This window comes from Pinus tabuliformis, chromosome 7 (assembly GCF_031772625.1).
Source record: "Pinus tabuliformis cultivar Carrire ecotype Pingquan chromosome 7, CPIR1, whole genome shotgun sequence".
In the NCBI taxonomy this organism is placed as follows: domain Eukaryota; kingdom Viridiplantae; phylum Streptophyta; class Pinopsida; order Pinales; family Pinaceae; genus Pinus; species Pinus tabuliformis.
Genome location: NC_142293.1, coordinates 1,756,854,101 through 1,756,881,599, shown reverse-complemented (window position 1 = coordinate 1,756,881,599; position 27,499 = coordinate 1,756,854,101).

Sequence of the window (27,499 nt, the reverse complement as noted above, 5' to 3'; positions counted from 1 at the left end):
TCTGTACATTGTTAAGATTGAGCAGAAGTTTAAACAGAAGAAGCATGAATTTGGATCTGCAAATCCAAAGCAAGGAAAATGCACCCCCAAACCACAGAACAAAGGACCAAGCCAAGGTGGGGCTACACAAGATAGCCTGTCGAAGCCACAAGCAAAGAACAACACCGCAAAGACGAAAAAGGACATGGTAAAATTATGTGAGTTCCATAAGATCTCCACTCACAATAAGTGAGTGTCGGGCCAAGAAATCACTGGTGGCCAAGCTGAAGGCTTCTGAATCAGATGCAGGTTCCAACTCTAAATTAGAAGGCGATAAGGGAACTGACAAAGTGAAGCAGATCATTGATGGAGAGCCCGGTGCCACTGTGGCCATGTTATCAAACGAGCTCACAAAAAGATAGAAAAGATAGATCAATGACTTCAAAATCAGCCTCTTCGAGGGGGTAACCTCCTTTATATTACATAAATGAAAAATTACTGGATGATACAAATGACAAGGCCTCATTTCTATATATAGGAGTCTAAGTGGTCCCACTATAATCAGATCCTACATGCCACAACAATAACAATAGTGGGCTACTATGGGGCACAATAATAACAACATGGTGACTACATGGGCACAACAATAAAATAAGGGGGTTGCACTAATAGCAATAAGGGGCTACACTAGTAGTATAGGGACCTAACATGCCCCTCTACTTAAAAAAGTGTTGTCCTCAATGCTTGAGTAGTTCTAGATGCTTTTGTATAAAATTCTCATCCTCCCATGTGGAATATTCAGCAGGTAAGTTCTTCCACTTGATGAGATACTCTGAAATTGATTGATTTCGTAGTTGTTGGGTTCTGGTTTCCGTGACTACTTTAGGTTTTAATATGATTTTTCCTTCCTCTTCAAGTTCCAACAATATTGTTTTAATAGAGAGCTTGTCACCTATAACCTTCTTTAAGCATGAAACATGGAGAACTGGGGGCACTAGAGAAGATGTACGAAGCTCTAATCTATATGCCATAGTACCAATCCTTTTCAACACGTTGTAAGGACCATAATATTTTGGTGATAATTTATTATCCTTCTTAGGTTGCTTAAGGGACATTTATTTGTATGGTTGTAGCCGTAAAAGTACCCAATCTCCTACATCAAAACTTCATTCGCTGCTATGTTGTTCTACTTGTTGTTTCATTTGATTCTGTGCCAAAGTAAGGTTATCCTTTAAGAGTTGGAGAACCTATAGTTGATGCTCGACGTGATCTTCCATTTCTTGAACCCTAGAATCATTTTTCAATTCTTTTTGGAGAGGAGGAGAAATATATGATTTCTTTTTTTGAACCTCTAGTGAACATAATTGTGCAATTACAGCCCATTGTTCTCTCTTTAGAATCTTTTTCATGCCATTAGATATGATTATCTTTCTTGGTTTCCCTGTGATACCCCGTAATTCAACTTCCTTTCCTTCCCAAAAAAAATTCAAGAAAAGTTCTTGAAAATTAAAAGTTGTCATCCCCAAAGACTGTAACCATTGGACTCATAGTACAACATCAGCACCACCCATTGGAATGAAAAGCATTGGACTATTCAAGACATGTTCTCCCATGGATAGCTTGATATTATGACACTTTCTAGAGCAATTTATGGTTCCTCCATTTGCAACCTTTACCTGACACTCTGGTGCTGGATATATGAATAAATTCAATTCCTTGGCTATCTAACAAAAAATAAAATTATGGGCACTACCAAAATCAATTAACACTATTGCCTTTTTCTTCTTGATATGCCCTTCTATCTTGAGCGTTTGAAGAGTGGTAGTTCCCGTCAATCCATTACAAGATATGGTTATATTCATTTCTTCTTTCTCTGGGATTGGTTCTTGGTGTATATCCTCTTCTTTTGACGTTTCTTGTTCCTTTTCTTGCTCCTCTTCCCCATCTATGTAAATTAATTTCTTCTCAACACACTTATGACCTTTAGTGTATTTTCTATCACAATTGTAACAAAGCCCTTTTTATATTTTTTCTTCCAATTGTTGTGGTGTCAACCTTGTAGGTCGTGAAAGGCTAGAAGCAACAACACTTCGATCTTTATAGTTATGAGTAGCAGGCTTCCTTGCCATAATTTTGCTTTGCATTTTTCTTTCCAACCTGAATGCCTTCTCCAATGAATCAAGTTCCCAAAGGCGAACCTCATGTTGGATGTTATCCTTTAAATTCCCTATGAACACATCAATCCTATGCTCCTCTGGAATATCTTTTACCCTTATATTCAATTTTTAGAAGTCCTCAATGTGCTCCATCATTGAAGTTGTAAATTTGAGATTTATCAATTAGCTAAAAAAGGTGTTTCTTTTTGTATCCTCATAATGTGCTATTATTTCTTCCCTAAAAATTGCCCAAGTGACAATTTTTTTATGGGATCAAAGCCATCGATACCATACAAATTGATTTGGTTCCAAACATAAAGTTGCAATGCATACCTTTTGTGTGTTTTGCACATTATCGAGATCAAAATATTGCTCCATCTATAGTATCCATGTTACGGGATCCTTTCCATCAAACTTCCTCATATCGATCTTTAGAACATGGTGGGTCTTCAATCCAACATTAGATTCTATGAAATGATGATTAACATTTCTTTTGTTCTCATCATGAGTTTCCTTTACTACCTTTCTTCCATTAGTAAGGATTTCTTATAGCAACATTTTCAAATCTATCTTCAAACCTTCCATGTTTCCTTTAAGTTTTTCTTCTTTACCATCCATCTTTACTTCCACATCTTTATTTAAACCATCCATCTTAGCTTCCATGCCATCCATATTATCTTCCATGTCTTTCTTTAAACCATCCAACTTAGCTTCTATTACTTTTTGTGAGAGTGAATTTTGTTGCAATTCGTCTCGTCATTTTTATATATCATGTTGCATTTCTTCATCTTCTTCATGAGCCCTGCTACAGCTTTTAGGTTTCTTACTAGGTGTTTCCATTTTATTTCTTCAAGGCATCAATTAGTGATAATAATTCTTCACTATTCCCTTTGAATTCCTTCAAACTAATTTTTCCACCAACTTATGCAAAATTTTAAAAACAACTACACACCTTTTTTCACCTTGATGTAATTTTGGATGTCCGAGATCTGAAATTTTGTCCTATGGTATCCCTCTGAGTCCTCTTTCCAACCTCGCAAGTCTAATCAACATTGTATTCTCCAAGAAGGAGTTATGCCAACTCTCCCACGATGACCTGATTATAGACTGGTTCAGTAGAGAGAACTTGAACAAAATGCTACATGTCACTTTTTAGACCTTAGGACCTGAAACCGATACACATAACACTATAGGTCATGCTATTTCTCTAACGTTTTATGAAATTTCAATCTGATGCTCAGAGGGAGAGTTATGACGAGTTTCCTTAGGTAACCTATTTGGGATGTAGTTCAGGAGCCTGCAAAAACCCTAAATGTCTTGGACCATAGCAACGAAAATATAGTAAAAATAGATCTGAAATTTGGGCCCAAGCTTCCTCCAAATTTCAGCTCAAATGGGGTTTACTTTCAGAGTCTAAACCCACATAGAAAAATCACTATAGCGAAAATACCATGATGACCTGTTTGTTATGGAATTATGGGGCTTGCACAAACCCTAAATTCCTCAGATCATATCTCTGCAAATATAGTGAGACAATATCTGAAATTTGGACCTAAGGTTCAGAACGATATAGGAACAAATGGTATTTTTTTCAGCTTCTGAAATTGCGTCTAGCAAAAGTTATAGCGCAAATTCCATGATGACCTATTTGGAGTAGCAAAACCCTCGAATCCAAAGCTCTGATACCAAATGTTATGAAACCATCTCACAAAAAGATAGAAAAGATAGATCAATAACTACAAAATCAGCCTCTTCGAGGGGACAACCTCCTTTACATTACACAAATGAACAATTATTGGATGATACAAATGACAAGACCTCATTTCTATATATAGGAGTCTAAGTGGTCCCAATATAATTAGAGCCTACATAACAATAATATTGTAGGGACATAACAATAACAAGAGTGGGTTTCTATGGGGAACAATAATAACAACATGGGGACTACATGAGCACAACAATACAATAAGGGGGTTTCACTAATAACAATAAGGGGCTTAACTATTAGTATAGGGACCTAACATGCCACCACCAAGATCCCGAAGATTGAGCCTGAAGAGGGGGAATGCCTCTTCCACACACACATGTGGGTGAAGGGTTCTCTGTTGCAGTTCATTTTCAATAATGGGAGCGAAAAGAACCTCATTTCAACAGAGGTTGTGAAGAGGTTGGGCCTAAATACTATAACACATCTACATTCGTACACCATTGGGTGGCTTCACCAAGGATGAGATCTTCGCGTCAGCCAGCAGTGCCGCCTTCCCTATAGCATCAAGCCCTTCATGGATGAGGTACTATGTGATGCCACTCTTCTTGAAGTTTGTGATGTATTGTTATGACAACCATCCTTGTGGAAGAGACATGCTATATATGAGTATAGACCTCGCTCTATGATTATTACTTTAGCTAATACGTTGTATAGGATACCGGAGGTAGCCTTGCCCACTGCCATATCTTTGATCACTACAAAGCAATGTAGTAAGATCATTTACCATACTAGGAAATTTGGTTTCCTTATGATTCTCCCCTAGGGCAAGAAGAAGGTTGTGGCCACAGATTCTAAGCAGGGCTCCTCTGCATAGTAGCAGCAGATGGATAAGGTCATGGAGGAGTACAGGGATATTTTCGCCTTACCCAAAGGCGTACCTCTATACTGTTAGGTCAAGCATTCCATCGATCTAACCTTGGGGTCACCGCTGCCCAATGGACCAATCTATCGATGCTTTATTAGGGAGAACGATGAGATAAAGAAGCAGATTCAAGTACTATTGTAGAAAGGCACATTAGGCCAATCTCATCAACTTGTGGGAGGCCAATTGTATTGGTACAAAAGAAGGATGGAACTTAGAGGCTCCATATTGACTATCAGGCATTGAGCAAGATCATTGTCTAGAATAGGTACCCAATCTCATGGATTGATGACCTTATAGACTAGCTGAAGGGGGCCAAATATTTTAGCAAGATTGACTTGAAGTTGGGTTATCACTAGGTGCCTTTCGAACCCTCTAATGTGTGGAAGACTGCCTTCAAATCTAAGGAGGGGAATTTCAAATGGTTGATCATGCCATTCAGATTGATGAATGCCCCTACAACCTTCATGAGACTAATGGATGACATCTTGTGACCCTTTACCAATGCATTCGTGGTGGTGTATTTAGATGACATCTTGATCTTCAGCCAAAGTTTGGAAGAGCACCTCCACCATATTTGACAGGTCCTTGAAACCATGCGATAACACAAGTTGTGTGCTAACTTGGAGAAATGCACCTTTGGCCTGACCTAGGTACAATATCTAGGCTACATAATTGATGAGTAGGGTGTACATGTGGACCCATCCAAGATACAAGTCATTTAGGATTGGTCAGCACCAACTACTCTAACATAGCTCCATGGCTTTTTGGGTCTTGCCAATTTCCACCGTAGGATTGTGTTTGGGATCACTCATATCACTTGGCCTTTAAGTCAAGTCACCAAGAGCAGAGCGAAAGAAATTTTTTTTGGTTGGAAACCCAACAACAAGAGTTCTCTAAGTTGAAGAATTGCCTTCGTTCTGCACCAATGCTCACATTACTAGACCTGCAACAACCATTTGATATTGAGACAAATGCATCCCACTATGTTATTGTTGTGGTTCTTACTCAGCATGGGCATCCAGTGGCTTACCATAGTGACACACTTTTAGATATAGTCCAAAAGTACCCCACTTACGAGAAAGAAATCTATTCCATTGGGTATGAATTCCATCAATGGAAGCATTACATTCTGGGGAAGAAAACGGTCATCCGCAGAAACCACTGACCTCTATAATTCCTATAGGCACAAGGGAAGTTGCAGAACAATCGCCATCAGAAATGGTCCACCTATCTGCAATAGTTCCATTTTAACATTAAGTATAAGAAGGGAAACACCAATAATGTCAATGATTTCCTCAGCCAACCACTAGTCATGATGTTGATCACTATGCTCGACTCCTGTGAACACGAGACATTAGGGTGGCTGCATATTTACAAGAGCGATCTAGAATTGGAAGCATGTACCAGAAACTCCTGGAAGGGAAGAAAGTTCCAAAATTTCACATTCAAGATGCACTGTTATGCCACCTAGGACACATCTGTGTTCCTTCATCTAAGTGTGCCAAGATTATTTTGGAGGTGCACTACAGTCAAGACGCTAGACATTACAAAGTAGAGAAAACAGTGGTGGTATTTTTAAAGTATTTTTATTGGCTGAAACTCTTTCAGGATGTTGGGAAGTACATTAGATCCTACACTGCCTACGCCATTGCGAAACCAACCATCAAGAAGCAAGGCCTATATACTCCTCTACCTACTCCTAGTCGGCCTTGGGAATCTATCTCCACAGGTTACATGTCAGGCTTTCCTTCTACTAAACACGACAATGATTATGTTTTCGTGATCATCGAAAGATTCTTTAAGATGGACATCATGGCAGCCTGCAAGAAGAGTATCACAGTAGAGGCCACTGCTAAGCTCTTCTTTGAGCGAGTGTGGGTACACTTTGGGATCCCACAACCCATTGTCTTAGATTGGGACCACTGATTCCTGAGTTCATTTTGTTCAAGTCTCTTATCGATACTGAATACAAAACTTACTAATTCCACGACTTTCCATCCCCAAACTAATGGCCAAACAAAGGTTTTCAATAGGATGATCATACATGTTATGTGCATGTACAACTATAAGCATCCACTCACGCGAGATAAAATTCTCCCTTATGCCCAACACAGCTACAATAGAGATCTCTGCAGCTCAACAGGCCACAACCCCTTTTAGATAGGGTTTGGATTTCAGCCATTATACCCCATTGATGTGGCCATACCATTTGCAACCACTCAAGTAGATTCAACTCACATTCAGTCTGAAGCTGAAAGGGTTAACAACTTCATTGAGCACATTCAACACATATTCCAACAGGTCGATGATATAGTCGACAGAGCTAATGTTAATTACAAGCAGTGCCATGATGAGCATTGAGCATCGTGCAAGTTCCAGGTGGGTGACATAGTTTGGCTACATTTACAGAAGGAGCGCCTTGCTGGACCCCACTGCAAGATTTTCCCTCTCCGATATGGGCCATACACCATCACCAAGGCCATCGGTGAAAATGATTTCGAGCTCAACATCCCACCATTCCTTGGTCTACACCTAGTGTTCAATGTAGAATGCCTTCAGCCATACTTTCCACCATTGTTGGACACATCTGACATTGAAAAATAACTCACACCAACAGAGCTCAACCCAGACTGCATGGAACAGGCTACAACTAATCAGATCATGGAGACATAGATCAAGAACACTCACCAACAAAGGATACATTTATATTGAGTTGTCAAAGTAGGCCAACTCCTTCACCAGCGCAAGTGGTTCACTAGGGACTAGGTTCAACAAAAATTTCCACACCTCATGGAGGCTTTGCACATAATGGGGACCATTGCTTCCTAAGGGGGAAGTAATGATCCAAGTGGATATTGGTGGCCACCTACCTATTCCACCTACACTCCCTAGTCAGTTTCATATGTTTCCTTGTTTATTTCAACATTTACTATTTTTAGTAGTTTTTCGGGTCGTGAACTTCTGGAGCAATTTTGACCCCCTAAACATCCTTTTTTTTTTTGGGTTTGCGGCACGTCTGTGTCGATAGGTAGGGGCCTTCATTGAAACGTATAGTACTTAGAGAGACCTTTCAAACAATGTATTATACATGCCAAACGAAGATAATATGACCAGGTTACGACCCCGATAAGTTGGCTACCCAACTAACCCCAACGAGGCCCACAAATTCTCGGTGTTACATCTCCTGTGGTTAGGGTTTTGGCTGTTTAGGTTTTTCTCATGTTTTCCAATAATAAATAAGCCCTTGAGCCTCATTGTAACATAGTTGAGAGGCACGTAGCCGCCACATCTCTTCTCAGAGATAAGCTACCATTGCCCGAGCTATCTTGTTTCCATTTTGTTTGTAAGCATAGTTCAGTGTTTTTCTATTAATGAAATAAAGTGTTTTTCTGTTGCATCTATGTGTTTATGATTATATCTGTATGTTTTTGCATTCCAGTTTAAGTTCGGATCACCTGATGTGGTCACATGACGCCACATGATCTTGATATTCAGAATTAGGGGCTAAATGTTGATTTTAACCATCCTACAAATTCAATCCCATATCGGCAATATAGGCTAGGTTTGCATGCAATTTCCAGGTTCAAGGCGCATGGGTCGGGTTTGGGTCGAATTGTAGGATTATTAACAACACAATTGGTAGAAACTTTAAACAATGATATTTTACTCATTTTTTTGCCAAATGAGGTGCAAAAAGAGTCAAAACATGGGTTTTTGATAGCGTTGGATCCATTGTTGACATAAGTTTTGTTGTTTGAGCTTTCTAAAATCCTACATTTATACTTTTTATTATGAATTTAGATCTCTTATCCAATTTTTATTGCAAAAATTTTAAACTAACTTAGTTCAATTTTCTTTTCTGGTCTTGCGGGTCGCAGAGAGTGCAAGAAGAGAGCATACTCAACAATATTGAAGGTCTTTATTCATTTGTAATGTGAATTTTAAAAAGACAAAGCAAAAGGATTTGATCTCTAACTTCAAACTGTGGCTCTCAAAATTCCATTTGTTCTCCTTCTTCTCAAATATTCCTTCTCTTTCTACATCTTCCTGCGAATGATTAGTGAGCTAGGTGGCTTTTACTACACTACCAAAATTAAAATTGCAAATGAAATCTAACTTAAAAACTAAAAAAATAAAGAAATCTTCAAACTTGGTTTTATTCATTAATTCTATCCTACTCTACTCTACTGGAAATAGAAAAATTGTGTTAAGTGTATGCATATTTCCAATGTAACCGTGTGCATAACAGAAGTAAAAATATATTCATGCTTAGTTTTGAAAAATATGCATTAAAATACATCAAAGCATGAAAAACCATTTGTTTTGATAATGCAATTAAGAAGTAAGGAAGAATGGAAGATTGATGTGACTTGATCCTTGATTGGAACCATTTTTCAATATGGTCATCACATTCTTGATTCCTTTCTTGGTTTAAATCACATTGAATATCCTCCTCTGTTATGCATTCCTCAATCTTAGATTCCATTGTTTGCTCCTCATCAAAAGTATTGCATGATTGTTTAGTCTCTTCAATAGATTGACAAGAGGAATCAAAAGAGACTTGAAGATCCTCTTGTGGAGGTGGAGAGATAGACAAGTTTTTGCATGCAGTTAAAATAAACTCTTCCTAAGAGGCAGATATCCCAGCTATTGCTAAGATTCGAGAAATTTCTTGGATGAACATTCTTGAAATTCTTAATTGTCTGTAAATTACTCCAATTGGTTGATAATTCTTGTCATGCACATAGATTAGTACAATTTTTTGAAAAATTATTGAAATTTAAAATGCAGAATGATTTTAATATGCTTTTAACCATGCATCTAAAAATGAATGCAACTATAATGAGTTGTCTAAACTTCAAAATAAACACCTATGTGCACCTCCCCAAAAACAACGCCAAAATGTTGGGTGATTTAATTCTAATTTAAATCCCTGTCATTAATTGTTAACTGGGGGTTCATAGAACTGGAGAGGTATACCTGTACTATATGTACTAGATGGTTATTTATTAGAATAAATTAATCTAATGCAATTGAAACTAATAACATAAATAAAATTAAGTCAATCTAATCCAAACCAAACCAATCCAAACATAAATAATTTTAATCACACTTGCTTGAAAATGAAATCACACTTGCATAATTGAAATTCACACCACACTTGCATAATTGAAATCACACCACATTTGCATAATTCAAATCACACTTGCTATAAATAAAATCACACTTGCATAATTGAAATCACACTTTCAGAATTGAAATCACACTTGCTGAATTGAAATCACACTCACACCTACTAAAATGAAATCACACTTGTTGAAAGGAAAAACACACTTGCATAAAATGAAAATCACTTGCTGAAAAGAAAACAAATAAAATAACTACACTATGTTACCAATATGTACAAAGGTGTGAAAATTGTGGTTGATGGGGGCCCTCCATTCCTTCGTAAGCACACGGAACAACTATCACATCTTGGTGACAAAAGTAGCATTATGTATTTCATAAAGATGAAGTCACAAGATATTACACAAATTCTCTCTCCTCGCTTTACAAATCACATCTTGGATGGAACTTGAAACCTCCATCTAGCAACTAACAACTAGCTACCTCTAACCTATAATCACTATCTACAACTTACAATTAACAACCCTTTGTATGAAGGGTGCACTCCTATTTATACAAAAATTGAGGATAATTATACAATAGATATAGATCCTTAGACGTCTCCTAAATCCACATTTATCTATTGTGGTTACAACCAATCTCCTAAAAATGTAAGATACAAATCCTCTAAAAAATCCTCTCATCCATGATTCTTCTCCTTTGAATGTGCATAGTTAATGGTCCACATCTTCTACAATTATTCCACAAATCTTCATGAGTTGGAATTTGAAATTCGAATTTGTGGTTGGGTGGCTAAGTAGGACCCTTCTAGAGTATCCAAGTAGGCCTACACTATCACATAACTCATAACACTTTTAGATATATATGAAAACATGTTAATTTCCTAATATTTAATCACAAATTCACTTAAAATACTTAAAATCAATGACTTGGAAAATAATAATAATAATAAACCCATATGATTATGAAAATGGTTACTAAATATAGGGTTATGGAGTTATAGAGTTACGGAATGAGGGTAAAATGATGGAAATGAAGGTGAAAGTGGATGACATTTTCGAGACCCAACACCTACCTCCCTCTCTCTTCCCCCATCACTCCCCTTCTCTCTCTCCAACTACGTTACTATATCCCTCCCTCTCCTTCTCTCCCCCTTCTCTCCATCTCTCCTTCTTTGTCTCTTTATCTCACCTGTAAACATACACTCCCTTTCTTCATCTCTCCATTTTCACTCCCTCTCTCTCTCCATTTCTCACTCTCTAATCCTCTCACTATCTCCCTCCCTCTCTCCTTCTCTCTCTCTCCCCATCCATCTTTGTGTCTCCCTCTCCCTCTCTTACCCTTTTCCACCTCTCTCATTCCTCTCCCTCTCTCTCTCTTCATTTCTCTTCTCCTTCAATTTATCTTCATCTCTCCCTTATCACTCCGTTTATCTCTCCACCTCTATCACTCTATGTCTTTGTTCTTCCCTCCCATATATATCTAGAGTTAATATATATCATGATATTAATATATATTATAATATAACAAATTTAATATTGGATTAATCCAAAGTTATTAAATTTAATAATATTAATATTAGAATATATTAATATGAATATTAGATTAAATAATAATAATAATAATAATAATAATAATAATCTTTTAATATTTATATTAGAGTTAATAATGTCTCTTTGCATGGTATTAATAATAATTTGGCCATGGTATTTGGCCTATATACTTGGTATATAATTAGATGTTCGTATTTGATATATTTTTATTTATTTACCATACCTCTTTACACCTCTTTTATATTTATTTATTTACCATACCTCTTTTATAAATATGATATTTAAACCATGGTATTTATAAGAATTTGTCCCATAGACTTCACCTAAATAAAAAACCTTTTTTTTGAGTTATCATAAATATAAATATAAAGATGTTTATGGAGTAAACATAAAAAGAGATTTTATTTATTTACCATACCTCTAATTTATTTATATTTTAATTTATTTACCATACTTCTGATTTATTTATATTTTAATTTATTTACCATACCTTTTTTTAGGGTTAGTAAACCTCTTTATATTTTAAATTTATATTGTGTTTATACATAATAATAATTAGATTGATTTTTAAATAAAACTGATATTAAATTAAAAATATTAAATATTAAATGTAAAACATTATATATTCACTGGAGATAACCATATTACGTTATAACCTCGTTGACACAATAAAACATATGATTTATTTTTCAATGCTCTATATAAAAAGCATAATACATGATATTTCTTTTATCCTGAATTTTAAAGAAACTTCATTTTTTTAATACAATGGGAAATTTTATTTTAAAACTCATTATTTTATATAAACATATTATATTACATTTAATGCAATATAGATTAAAAATTAAACCATTGTTATTAACTTATGAACTTTTTTTCTAAAAGGTCAAATATTTAACATTATAAACTTTTCGATGGTTGGAAAATAAAAATAATAATATCAATATTTAAAGTGGCACGTGAGCATTATGCTGCACTTTCAATGACGGCCCCCTCGACAACAAACACGAAATGCTCGAGATTCAAAATGATCTTTATAGAGAAACTAAAATTGAATAAATAATACTTTAATGTGAAATAATAATATGATAATTTTACATCTTTCTTTGAAAAACGTTCTTTTTCATTTTCTTTCTCCCTTCCCTTGTGTTCATAAAATCCTCACCTTTTATCGTCTATATACTCTTTAAATCGAAACATGATGGGGTAAAATAAATTTTTAAGATTAATGGTTTGCATTGCAATCTTATGGGGATTGATGTTAGTGTTTTATATGTTCTGGAATTTTTGTTTTATATTTTTTAGTTTAATTTATTTAAAATTTAGTAGGTTTTTTGGAATTACAAGTTTGAATTGTAAATTTTCTAAATTTTGAATATTTTAGGGGTTTTTCACTGTGTTGAATCTATATATGTAGTCAAAAACTTGTTTTAAAAAATAAAAATTAAGATTTGGTCCAAAAAACATTTGTCAAAGTCTGACAAAAATTCTAAAACTTAGCATATTTAGACAATGTCGAGAAAAATTACATTGTACTAGTTATTATGTTGAATGAAATGGAAACTAATATAAAAAATTATTATAATATGCAAAAACACATTGTATCATACAAGTTGGGAGAAGAATAGTTTATACATGTTAAAGTTCTAGGAAAGAAGTAAAGTTCTTATAGGGTTCAACATAAGAAGGAGTTTGAAATTAGATCATTAGAAAGGAAGGTGTTTAAGAGTCTTTCCTCTAAGTATGGGTTTATGGTTGTATTTCAAAATTATAATTGTTTTGGTCCTAGCTACCTGTAGGATTGAGATAAGGGAGAAAGAAGAGAGAACAAATCTTAATGTAAGCAACTATTTACCACAAACTAGAGTGTGAAGCAATGAAACAATTTAAACTAACTTTTAATATAGTGTAATAATAACATTTCTAGTCACTTTTATACACTAATTAAGGTGACATAGTATTTAAAAACAACTCCAATTACACTATATATGCATTCCAATATATAATTCGATAAAGGAATAAGTAGATAATTCGATTTATCAACTTGTAAATATGAATGCATGTTTCTTAATGCAATTCAACTTATACAAAATAAATTAACTGCCATTTAAGTGAAAGAAAACATAAAATAACCATTAATCCATACATAGGTAAAAACTCTTAAGTTTGCATAATCATGAAAAATGAAGAAGACTCATAGGCCTCAGAATTGACATTCTTTTACATCCTCTTTTCCTTTTTCCTAATTCCTTTTCACTTTCCTATGACCACTGTATTATTCCATTATAGTTGTTATATGTGGAGTTTAGACATATAGTGTTTTCCATTGCATTCCCTTAGTATTTTACAAGAATTTATGATCATATTTGTATTTATCTTTGAGTTAATGTGCAATGATGAAGTGTCAGAAAGGTTGTTATACAAGTTGTAATATTGCCACAAGGTGTATCTTGATCGTAAGCATTATTACTCAACTACTGCAACTATAGTGCTATGATTCATTGTTGCAACTTGTTGTTGCAATTGATCCGGGTTGTATGAGGAATGAGACCAAATATTAATAATAGAAAATGTCACAAGTACATGAAAAAATTAATATAGAGAAGACAATAATATGAAAAAAAAACTCAATTATTTTATGAGATAATAAAATATGTCATTAGACTACATAACGAGAAACTTCATGGCTTTTACGATGGTGAATTCTTGTATTTATATTATTTACGGTGCCTTTTTACCTAGAGTCATGCACTTTCGTTATATTTCAAATATCATGGGTAAATACCATGGGTTACAAAAAAAATGGGTGAATATCATAAATCACTATGGTAAAAACTAATGAATTGTCTTATATGGTACAAGCTGATTGTATGATTATATTTTTATTTTATTATCTTCCACCTTTCAAATACCATGGGTGGATACCATGGTTCCCAAATCCACGGGCTTGTAAACCACCAATGATAGAAAATAATTAATGAATATGGTGATTCATTGACATCCACCTGGATCAATCCGCTACCCTGAGGAAGAAATGGTCTCCATTATGTCATCTAGCTCCTAATGAGCCACTTCCTTAGAGAAGAAACTGCTCTTCTTTGTAAACTCGATAGAGTTGATGTTCTGTTGGTGGGTATCCTTCGTCTTGGTGTCCATAATATGATCCATTCTAGCTTGAAACTTGTGTTGAACATAATGTTCGTTGTGTCATTGTTCGTAATTGGAATTCCCTTTTTGTAGAACATCATGAACTCATTGTTGTAACTGTTGGATCTATTCAATGATTTTAACTATTCAATATCCTTCAGCCTAAGAATGAGGAATTTGTTGGTGAAGATGTAGTTATAAAAGTGATATCGATGGGGATTATTGACTGGAACCCCAAACAATTCTAAAAAGAGTTATGGGAAATACAGTTGTGAAGAGATCTATTGTAGCCATGTTGAGCATATGAAACATTATCGTCCCATGTATGTGGATGTTTGACCTAGAAGTGTAGAGGCATCTTTGTTAGTGAGGTGAATATGTCTATGGACCCTTCTACACACTTTTCCGCCTACACGTGTTCTATATAGAGAGATTGTGTTGAATTTGTGGTGGTTGTAATAGCTTTTTGTTCACCTTCTTACTAAACCATGGAGTGAACAAACTTGGCCGTATGATAGACTACGTTTTTGCATTGTTTTGCAGAGAATGATGAATTTCTAGTAGTTAGAACTATTGATTTTTATGTATCATTAAGAGGTATTCCTACATGCCAAAGAGATCTCCAAGCCGACCTAAGAAAATTAAAATTAAAATTTATTTTCGGGGAAACAAGTTGGCCCAACACATGAAAGGGTATGTCCCTCGGGTAATTTAACCCCAATTAAACTAGTATATACAAATGATGTGACATTCTATTTTCTTCACCAATAAATATCAAGAAGGACTATTCACATGTGGACAACTAGAAACAAATAAGCCACAACAAAGATAAAGTCTGTAGAGATCCAAGGAAGAGCAACAAGAAGATGCAAACAACAAGAAAATAATGTCGATTTTTTGTGGTTAAAAGGAGCATTGAGGAAACCTTTTGAGGGGTTGAATGAAGGTATTAGGCAGTCGCAGGGCCATAATCCATAAGTATCAAAAAATTAATTGTTTTACCAACGTTGATTTTATGGATTTTGACGAGGTTTTACTAGCATTTTTTACTTAGATTTTGGCACAGATTTCTAGATAAATTGGATTTGTAAACCTTGTTAAAGAACAATTTCTACCGAAGAATTTTTTTGGGTTTTCTCCTAAGGTTGGGTTTCCCAAGGTGAAAATATTGTCTCTATTGTGAATGGTTGTCTTTGTATGATCTTTACTATTTTCGTTGCATTCACTATTGATATTTTGTATGTATAATTGCTCAATCATACCAATGACATGAGACAAATTGATTGAAAATCATTAAGTAGTAATTATTAGATCAGAGAAATTTTTTCTACTAGGTACCTTGTAGAAAATTCAACAGGAACTAAGTATAATATTCCATAGAGCTAATGTCCTAGAATACGAGATCATGACTTATGAATAACATGGCATTTCCACATATATTGTTGTCCTAAAATAAAATCACAAACTTCTAATGGGGAAACATACACATTACATCATATTTTAAGGGCTTGATGTTATAGGAAAATGACATTTCTAGCTAAATTGTATGTATCATCCATGATTCAACCAACTAATGGTTTATGGTTAGGGTGTGGAATTTTCAACAACTTCAATCTCTTAATGACCTTGAATGAGATTAGGCTCTTATGAATCTCATTGTCAACAATGAAATGTAAACTGTAATGGATTTTCCTTCATCCACCTCTAGTAATGGAAGAGCCGCTCTCCATCCTCAAGATCCTTTAACTCTTCTGGTTGGATATTTGTGGTTGTGATGGTTGCACTAGGTTCTACATCGATGATCGACTTTCATATATCATATTTTGAACCAAAATTTGAGCGAAATTCATTGTTTTTATCTTTAAGCCCAACCAATGGTGATTATTTCAAGAAACATTCATCAGTGTTGTGCTAGGGTATTTTGTGGAATCCACACTAATTTCCAGTGCGCTTCCTCCACTTGCCATTACCCTTCTTTTTCTACAAATTGGGATAGTTATCTTGATGTTCGCTCTCCTCGCTTTTTCACTAGTTCTTTGATTTAGGGTGCCCTTTTCTATGCTTTGACTGTAGTGGATTTTCATATCCAAAATCTTGCTTATTCCTTTGCTTCAATTTCTTCTCTAGTTTAACAATGCATCAATAAGCAACTCCTAGTGACGAGATGTCTAGGAAATCTATCTCCTTTTGGATGTACCTATGTAGGCCAATACAATACTTCAAAACTAGGTGCTAGTCAAAGTATTTGAAACACATATTTGAGCATAAGGTATGGAAAATATAACTCTAGCATTGCCTCGTCTCTCTCTTATCAAAGAGTTTTCCATCTCATATATTGGTCATCATAGTTCCCTACATGCTAAGATTCCTCCTTGAGGGAATCAATAATAGTGGCCCAAGTGGGACCTACATTGAACATCACAAAAGTTTATTTGTTGTGTCTCTCCCAGATGTTGAATTTTGTAGCTATGGTTGGTCTTCATAACTAATATTTTTCTCTTGATGTATTTGTAATAAATATGAATCATGTTGTTCATGTTATTGTCAAAAGAAGAAAATGCATGACATGTTCTTCATGTCATTTTTGAAAAGAGAAAATTTGAATGTTGAAAAATATAATTTTTTACTCCAAAAGGATCCAAGTCATCCCTCCTCCTTGTCAAGTCAAACACAATGAATATTATACCACTCGGATAACATAATTACCATATATGTGTGTCATTTGATGTCCTCCAAGTGCAATAAGTTTTAATCTACTTTGAGGTAAAGACAAATATGAGGTATTTTTCTATTGAATAAGAAGGTTGAATATCTAATGAAAAAGGGCAAGCTTTTCTAACATGCTCTTGAGGAAAAGTGCAAGACCAAAATTTTGAAGGCAAGGTGTGGGACCAAAATTCTTGAGGCAAGGTGTAGGAATAAAATTTTTAACGTAAGGTGCAAGACAAACGTTTTTGAGGCTAGGTTGCAGGACCAAATTCTTAAGATTGTACAAAACCAAACCACTAAGGAAAGGAAATATATCAGATCAAGATTGTTGGGCAGACTTATGACTTGACTAGCAAGTAGTGGACCAAGTTTGATCAAGAATTCTTAATGACTTAGATGATATCTAGATGTTTCTCTTGTTGAATTGAAGAATTTATCTAAGGAAAAGGTGGTTGGGTTTTTCCCCATGTGGGTTTTCCCAAAGTAAATATTTGTGTTCTTGCATGGCTATTTCTTTATAATCTTACTGGAATTTTTTTATACTATTGATATCCTTTGTGTGATTTCTTTATGATGAATAAGAATGCATGAAATAATTAATCTATGAAGAAAATCATAAGAATTAATTATTAGTTTAGAGGATATTTGAAAATTCAACATGGTATCAGAACTTATGGTATAAGAATAGCCTTAAAGAAAAAGTAGTTATTGGGCTTAGAACTATAATCCCTAGCTCAAGATCAACTACTATTCCAGTCAAAAGTTTGATGTAGAAGCCCTACAAGAAGATCAATATATCTATCTCTGTGTTTGGAAAAGACTGAAGCCCTAAGTTAATGAACTGAAGGTTTCATCCTCAAAGTTATCTCGAGTTGCACAAGATTAAAACTCTGAATTTATTGTAAACGATTGTTCAGAGATCTGAAAATACCTTATGGATTTCACAATAGGCCGAGAAAAGCCTCATACATGACCTCAAAATTCTGAATTTCTCAGAGGGTGTATATGATTAAAGGAAGGCGTCAAAATATGTCAAATTTTTATCTTATACCAAGTTTCATATTAAAAGTATCGTGATCTATTTTTAAGCCTAAGAGTAGGCCAAAATATACTTGCGACAAAAATTGAAGTCTTAATAAACATCAATTTGTTTTAGTGGTCCAAGAAGGCCTCAGAGCATATTACATAAGGTCGAAGATCAAAACTAAGGTTGAAGTTACATCAAATAATTGCATAGGTCCAAGAGCCTCAGTAAGTTGACAACGAAATATTAGACAATTGATTTAGAATGCCAAGATTTATTTTATATTGTTGCAAGAAGATCGAAGGACTCAGGATTAATGTTAAAAAGGATCGACAAAATCCTTAGGGTCTGCTGTAAGAAATTAAAGGATCTCAAAGATAGAATAGACTATTACAATATGGATCATTAAATCAATTGTTTGTGTCATTAGTCAAATGGTTTTTTGTGTATCATCTAAAGAAAAAAATGATATCAGGCACAAAGACCACATAATGGTGCAAACATAAATATATGGGAAGCATGTCTTCTCAAGGTCATCTCAATAGGTTTATATGCAAAATAAACTGACTTGAAAGGAACACTTCATATGATATAAATTCAAAGGATAACATGTTGTAGCAAAGATCTAAGCCTTAGTAGACAAGGGAAAAGAACCTCAAGAAGGCCATTAGACCTCAATACATCATAAGAAGCCTAAAATTCGAAAATGGTTACACCTCTATTGTGCAAGCTTTTTGTTTGAGTCATCTTCAAATTAAAGAAGCGAAGTTCTTTAATTTCCTGAGAAGTTGAGCTAGTGTCACTTTGGAAGAAGCAGTTTAAAGTATCTTTGTTTGAATATTGTTTCCACACAATCACATTATAGTGATGATATTCTCAAAGGAAAGTGTGTGGCATGGGAAGTACAGATATTTAAAGAAATCAATGAAGCCATTTTTTTCTTGGAACAAGACGTACATATCATCTCCTCAATGATTTCATATGAAAGGTTTACTTTGGTAACCTTCTTGAAAACCTCAACAAGAGGAGATGATTACCAAATATCCTTGTCAACATGCTTGGTAGAAGAGACCATTGTCAAGGTTGATTTCATAAAATAGGACTATAATCAAATCCTGAGTCATATCATAAGATTGTAGTTACATAGGGATCCTTGGAGAAACCATCAAAGAAATTTATGATGGATTTCAATGCAGAAATAATCTCCTCGTCCTACAAATACATCTTTGATCATGTTCATGATGTGTTGCATAAAAGGATATCTTGATATAAGTAAAATATGTGATCTTTACTCATGTATTGTGTTGTCGCTCACTACATTCTGGGTTTCATTGGTCAAGGTTGCTTGAGAGCAGTGAAGTTAAATCCATTTTTCAGGCCACAAAATCTATCAGATCTTAAACAGACCCAATCCATTGCCCAGTGCTCAGAATTTTTTTTTCAATGATATATAGAAGTTTGAAAATGGACTTCTGGATCAAAAGTTAGACCCTGTTGAAGATTGCCTTGGAAAGCTCAGGAAACCCAAAAAAATGGCTAAGTGTGGAGATGAAGCATAATCAGGGTCCCAGGTAGATTGCAATCGACCATCGGTAGGATTCCCGGGGCACAAACAAACTATTATCAGTGGGGGGCCGATATGAGATATAGCGTTGAACTATTGGGGGAGGGTTAAAACAATGTAACAGAGGAATGGCTTGCAAAACCAAGGGTCAGGCCTCCCCTTCTCTCTCCTCCATGTGGCATCGGCAATTGACTATCGACGGGTCAGCGCCCAGCATTTATTTGCGGGTTTTGATTTAAAGGACCTTTACGGGGGCTGATTTGCGATATAAGGTTGTACTGCCAGGAGGGGGCCAGAAAGTGTTAACAAAGAAAAACATGAAAAAACCAAGGGTCTGGCCTCCCTTTCTTTCTCCTCCATTGACGATCAGCCATTCGACAGAGTGTCAACTTAAAGTGACCTACCAACCGTCGATATGGCGATAAAATGTTGCAGCACCAGAGGGTCAAGAAAATAAAATACAAAGGAATTCCCTGCAAAACCAAGGCTTGGCTAGCATTTTTCTCTCTCCTCTAGGGGGCCACATGGTGGCCTCTAATTGGTCCATCGAGCTGATGTGGTTGATGATGTGCCGAGTATGGATGACGATGTGGCAGTGGACATGTGTCACTCATTTTTTGCATTTTTAGGGGTCCTGTGAGGTTGTTTCTGGGTGCCACGTGGCACCACTCATAGGGTGACACATGGAAATGATTATGGTAACAATGATGTCACCAGGTTATCGGAAATCAACAATCAGTGGCTCTAAGTCTCAGGCTTGTCAACGATTGCATTGTGATAAGGAAGGCCCTGGATGTGATATTTCATGAGCTACAATTTATAAAAGTTTTAGGTTTAGGAAATCAACTAGTGATGGATATTGTGATATAAAGAAAAAGGCCTCGCGTGCGTTTATTGAGAGCCTTAAGCGCTTCAAAGAAAATCACCCAATATATGCCTTTGCTTTTATGGGGAAATTCATAAAAGGGGATAAAATCATAGAGACTAAGGGGAAAATTAAAGGCACCCACCTGTTTCATCTGTTTTTGAATGTTTAAAGGCCTATGGTTGAGAGAATTAGCTGTCACACTTTAGTGAGGTGCCAATAGCACAGGACAAAGGGAACAAGGGCGTGATGGGTCGGCGGTTAATGAAGAAAGTGACCAGGAACTGACCAAGAGAGGATCAGTTATGACTTATTAGGAACATGCCAAGACCAAAGGCCAGCAAAGAGGAGTGGCATGAAGATATTTCCAGAAACCATCATTTCAGTTTTGATGGACTAATTTTGTTTTGCTGTTGTGATCATTATATTGTTATTTTGTTTTTCTTTCAAGAAAGGACCCCCCTTGTTGTAATAGTTAGAGGATTCACGCTGACACATCTATTCATAGAGACAGCTACAACTTCATCCTAAAAGATATTTTCCGTAACTAGTTTTCTTGTCCTCCCTCTCATTATAAAAGGGAGGAAGAAACATTGAAGAAAGGTTCTAAATTCTAGGAAAAAATTGCATGTGCTTCTGAAGTTGTACGGATTCTAGATCTACATCTTTCTTGATATGAATGAAATACTGGTCATTCCCATATTCAATTATTACAATATGTTGTTTCTTTATTAAAATTCCATTATGTTTGCACTTCCTCTCTGATTTCAAGCAATTGTAGCTGCCAGAAATATCTCTTATATTCTTACATATTCATTGGTGTTAACTAGTTAATACATATGCATGTATGCAATTTTGAGATTATATCTTTAAATGTGTGCTTCCTGAAATCATAGCATTCACTCATCTTACATCCACATGTCTATCTTTAGCTTAGATAAGTATAGAACTCTTGATGTTTCAAGCTCTATGTGATCAGTTAGTATTCTCTTTATCTTCTTTCATTATTCTGCAAAATCTGATTAAACTGTAAGTCCTTGATTACTTGACCTCCACTTGCTTTTACCTTATTCTTATGAGTTGTATATGTGAAAGAATACCAGAAATACATGGCTTATATCCTTGGATGAAGGAACCAACTGATGTTGTTATGTGTATATTTGTATATCTGTAATTACTTTGTGTAGAAGATGCATATGATACCTTTTGTTTCTTGAGGATCATATGAGATACATAAAATTTAGATGTGCCCAAGCATTGGTCTTGTAAGCAATCCAAGTCTGTCTCTAGGAGGGACAACACCTTTTGGTGTCATTTTTGGGGAGCTTACTAAAGGATTTTCCCCCGAGATACGGCAAATTGAACACCCTTCATGTAGGTGAGCGAAGTTTATTCTGATTGGATTCATATCACCTTAGCGATTTCACACCCCCTCATTATCATTCATAACCCTGGATTTTAAAAGGACTCATACCCACTTAGATACATCCCAAAAGAAAGCTCCATTTGTATTTGATCTAGAAAAGTTAATGTCCAAGAAAGTCATGGAAGAGAAAACTCCCCCTACTTGTACTACCATCTCATTAGCTTTTGCCACCTCCGCCTCCAATTCTCAGTCCACTATTTCTCACTACTCAAGACTTAATCCTAAGGCCCTAACATATCCTTCTTCTCCTCGAACCACTGTGTTCTTGACCCCAGTTCCTCAAGAAAATTTTAATCCTCCTCCACCAATCTAGATGGCTCTTCTAGGATTTTTGTTAAATTAGTATGTACCTCTTAATTTACCTCAGCCTCTTAGTGTAATGCCCCAGAACCACCTAAAACAACTGCATAGGGTCAATGGGGAAGATGATAACATGGCTCAGAGTCAAATTGAAGCTTTCAGTTCTTTTTCTCACATCCTATATGTGGATCAGCTCAATGTGGTCATGAGACTTTTTGTGTAAAGTCTTGAGGGAGAAGCTAGAAAGTGGTTCAAAGACTTGCCCAGTGCCTCCATCGCTACCTGGGAAGAGTTGGAAAACACTTTCACCCAGAAATGGGGAGAAAATAGGAGTCATGAGTACATCCTCATTGAGTTTAATTCCTTAAAAAAAAGCCGAAGGAGGATACTTCAGAATTTATCAAAATATTCAATAAGAAGTACAATAACCTGCTTCCTGACATAAACCTCCTCCAATTGCGGCTCGTGTGGTTTTCCTAGGAGATTTTGAGTCTGGCATTGGTTTTTTCCTGAGCGAGAGGAAGTCTCTCACTCTAGACCAACTTCAAACCAATGCTCTTGAAGTGGAAGAGAATCTGGTCTCGACAAGAAAGTCAAGGGTAAAGCAAAAAACTACTGAACCCAAAAGAGGGAAAGAGGAAGCATCCTCCTCTGGTCAAGATAGAGAATCATCAGACCTGAAGGTGGATGAGTTGTACAAACTCGTCAGTAATATAACACAAAAGGTTGGAAAGCTTGAAATTGAGAACAAGAACCTTTCCAAACAGAACACTCAAGTCAACAATTGGGGCTATAACCCTCAATATAGAAGGCCTCCACTACAACTACTTCCAAGGGAAAGAAAGGAATAGCTTGATCAGATCCTCCATCCATTATACTTGGAGGATGGTCCCGACGAACAATCATATGATACACAAGAGATGTAAGTAAATATGTATTCTACTTTTACCAAAGAAGAATATGAGAATATGGCTCGCTAAGAGGCCAACCATGATAGATAAGAAACAAAAGATGAGGAAGATAGGGATTATTATTGAAAATAGTTTTCATAGTTCATGCAAGCACAACCACAACATAAGTATGAGCTAATATCTTCAAAGAAGAGGACGAGGGAACCAGAACAACAAGGGGAATATTCTCCCCAGGTTGTTCCCCCAGTACTGAATAAAGGGAAGCGTAAGCTGAATCCTAGCCCTTCCAAGATAAAAGACTCCTCTAATGAGGAAAGAACTAGTTCAGAGACAAGGTAGAAGGAATAGATCCAGGAGTTACAGAAAAGGTCCAACCTACATTCAATCTCTAGAAGGAGCTTGAGAAGGTAAAAATTATTGTTACCTTGATTGAGTTCTTGAAGCAGCCTATATATAAAGATCAATTCTCTCAATTTATGTATCTCAACACTAGCCCATGATAGTGTAAACCTCTAGGAGGAGAGGCCAATTGTCATTTTTGGACCGCATATGGAAGAGTTGGATCCTTCTACTGCAACGTTTTATGTGAATTTAGTGATCCATGACCTTTTGTTGCATAATTGCATGCTAGATTCAAGAGCCTCACACAACCTCATGTCATTATCAGTAATAAAATAGCCAGGCTTGGAAATCACTAGCCCATACAAGGATTTGTACTCCTTTGACTCCAAGAGAGTCAAGTGCTTAGGCATGATAAAGGATCTGGTGGTAAACTTGGTTTAGATCTCGTTGAAAAGTGTGGTAATGGATATAATGGTGGCTGATATACCTCCTTGTTTTGGAATGCTCTTATCTAGATCTTCAGGTTCAAAGGTAGGCAGATCTATCAAGATGGATCTGACTTATGCCACCATTCCCACATTTGGAGGTGTGAAAATAAGGTTGTACAGAGAATCCCAATTTGTGAAAATCGTGACCCCAGCTAAAGGCTCAGAGAACTCCCCGTTGCATGGGAAAGATAGTGCCATCTCCTGTCTGTTCCTAGAAGATGATGAGACCTTCCTAGAGGAAACATCGAAACACCTAAGAGGGCAGTCATAGCACTTATGACCAAGTGAAAATAAAATATGGAAATTATACTTCGATGTAGAAAACTCAAAAGATGGAAATGGAGCTGGAATATTGTTGGTATCTCTGGAGGGCAACCTGATACCCCTCTCGTTCAAACTGGAGTTTGAAGTGACCAACAATGTGGCAGAATACAAAGCATTGATCCTTGGGATACAAACAGAAAAATAGATGAATATCAAATGCCTTATAGTCCACGGATACTCTAAGCTAGCTATAAGGAAAATCCAAGATCAATGCTAAGCCAAAGACCCCAGACTGAGAACGTACCAAAATCAATTGCGGGACTTAACCGATAATTTCTTCCTGGCCTTTAACATCCATTTTTTATAAAATAGGATGGTTGACTCTCTTGCGGTAGCTGCAAGCACTTTCAAGCCCCCATAGATTCCACTCCTCAGATATGAGATAGAAGTCAAACATAGGCCTTCAATACCTGATAATGTTAAAAATTGGCAGGTATTCGAAGATGACGAGTAGGTCAAAAGATTCATAGAATTCGTTGGGGAGTATTCCCACTCCACCATCGATCAAGAAGAAGAAGAATCAAAACAAGCAGCCACTATGTTGAAAGACACAATGGTTGGGAAAAAAATTGCAACTAAAAGGGAACACATCCTGCGTGGACTTGTTCCACTTGAAATACTTTTCAATAAATATGACATAGTGCCTAAAAAAATGGCCCCAGAGAAGGATGGGCAAGTAGAGGACTTTAACATCGGATCAGAGGAGGAACCCCAGATGATCAGGCTTTCCAAAGTAATCCCCTTGCAATACAAACATGAGTATTTAGATCTATTCAAAACTTACAAAGATGTATTTTCTTGGTCTTATGATGATTTGAAATCATTTGATACAAATATTATTGAGCATAAAATTCCTTTGAAGGGTGGGATAAAGCCATGCAAATAGAAACTCAGACAAATAAACCCACTCTTACTCCCCTCCATTGAAAAGGAGGTAAGGAAGTTGCTACAAGCCAACATCACAGTCCCTCTAAGATACTCTGAGTGAGTAACTAATATGGTCCTCGTCCATAAAAAGAGTGGAGAGATAAGGTTATGCGTCGACTTCTAGAATTTAAACAGGGCGTCTCTAAAAGATAACTACCCTCTATCCAAGATGGATAATATATTGCAAAAAGTAGTGGGTGCAACCAGAATGTCCATGATGGACAAATTCTCATGATATAACCAAGTGTGTTATAGACATTTTTGTGCCTTACAGCATAGAGCATGAAATGTTAATAAACTGAGGGATCCAAAGTCCCTAAACATGTTGTTCTTACCCTTAGAGGAATAAGGTCAGAAAACCACAGCACTGCAAATCAGTTCTCCATTGAAAAACACTCAAAAACAGGTCAATTTTGGATCAAAGCAGCTGCTCCAAAGGCTACCTACACTGCATAGCAAGTGCAACAAAGGCTACATGTGCTGCATCGCAAGTGCAACAAAGGCTACCTGCGCTGGGCGTACTTTGACATGTGGAGGAATCTTTCTCTCAATGTGCCAGTGCCCAGGAAGCTTCCAAAAAGATACTTGATCATAAGATTCGCCTAATGATGAGTTAAGAGCTTCTAAAACTCCAAGTGGAAGGTAGAAACTCCGAGTGAAGAACTGAAGAACAACTGGAGTTGAAGAGGACAACAAGTCACACATCAAGCTGACTTATCTTCACTCCAAAACTCTATATAAGGATCTCATCCCATGGGATCTGGAGGCCGGAATTTTGTGCAAGGAATTGCTGTTGGTTTACAGTTGTGAGTATTGGGTGATTGCTTGAGGGAGGTGAAGAAGAGATTTCTCTCCGTCGGGAAGGTGATGCTGGATTGGACCTCTCATGGTTGTATCACCGCCTGAACCTTACTTCCATATATTAATAAAGCATTTGAGGTTCTTCTATTCACATGTGTTTCAATGGTGTATTGTCTTACTTGCGTCTTTGATTTATGCTAATCCTTGAATCGATTATGAATGCATGCCTCTTGTAGTTTCCTTTTCTTGTCTTATTTGCAGGATCTCGTGTAGCTGGGCTCGTGAAAAGACTTGGATCTGGGAGCAAGCGGCAAACGAAGGAGATTGGATCGACCATTTGCGCAAGACATCGGTAAGTGGATCTCTTCCTTCTATCTCTTGCATGTCATAAAGAAGAAACTTTAGATAGCTTTGCTTTCAGCTGTTGCTAAGGAACTGTCACCCTTAGAGTGGGTTAGGGTCATTCCGAGTTGGATACTTTCCCCCACAACAGACTGGCGACTCCGCTGGGGAGCGTGTCTTGTTGGTAGCTTGTGTTTCTTGCTATTCATTTCTTAAACAAAGGGAGTACCGAATCGAACTGCATTCGAGTTCTTCGAATGCAAAGTAGAGGGTAGCTACTCTAGCCCAGTGCTGGGCATGTTTATGATCTGAAGAGCTGATCCACAAGGACTCTTTGTAGCTCTTTGTGATAGTGTTCATCTTCCTTTAATCATCCTCTAGAGTATACTTGACTGATAGCAACTGATTTGGCCAAAAACCGTTGATTTTTGAGCAAACTGTGACCCGGAATCTGAGAGAGGCGAGAGTTGTCTCATCAGTGCAGCTGCAACAAAGGCTACCTGCACTGCAACGCAGGTCCCGAAGGGGCTACCTGCGCTGCATCGCAGGTTGACAGTGCAACACCTGCGCTGATCCAGTTTTGCCTTGTGCAACTGGGATTCCCCACTCTCTGTTGCCCAGTTTTCAGTATTGTTTTTGCAGCCTGTTGTCAACCTGTATACCCAGCTGAAACCACTTCTATTTGCCTTCATTCCCCCTCAGTTGTATGAAGAAACCGTGATTGTTCTTATTGTATTTCTTGCTGTCATTCACAGTTTCCCATAGTGAAAGTGAACTAGTCTTGCTATGACCTCTTGGATCTAGACCTATGAGAAAGTGTCGTTGTGATTCTGAGAGCTAGTTTATTGTTGTTCATAGTTGCTTGAGCATTTGCTTTCGTT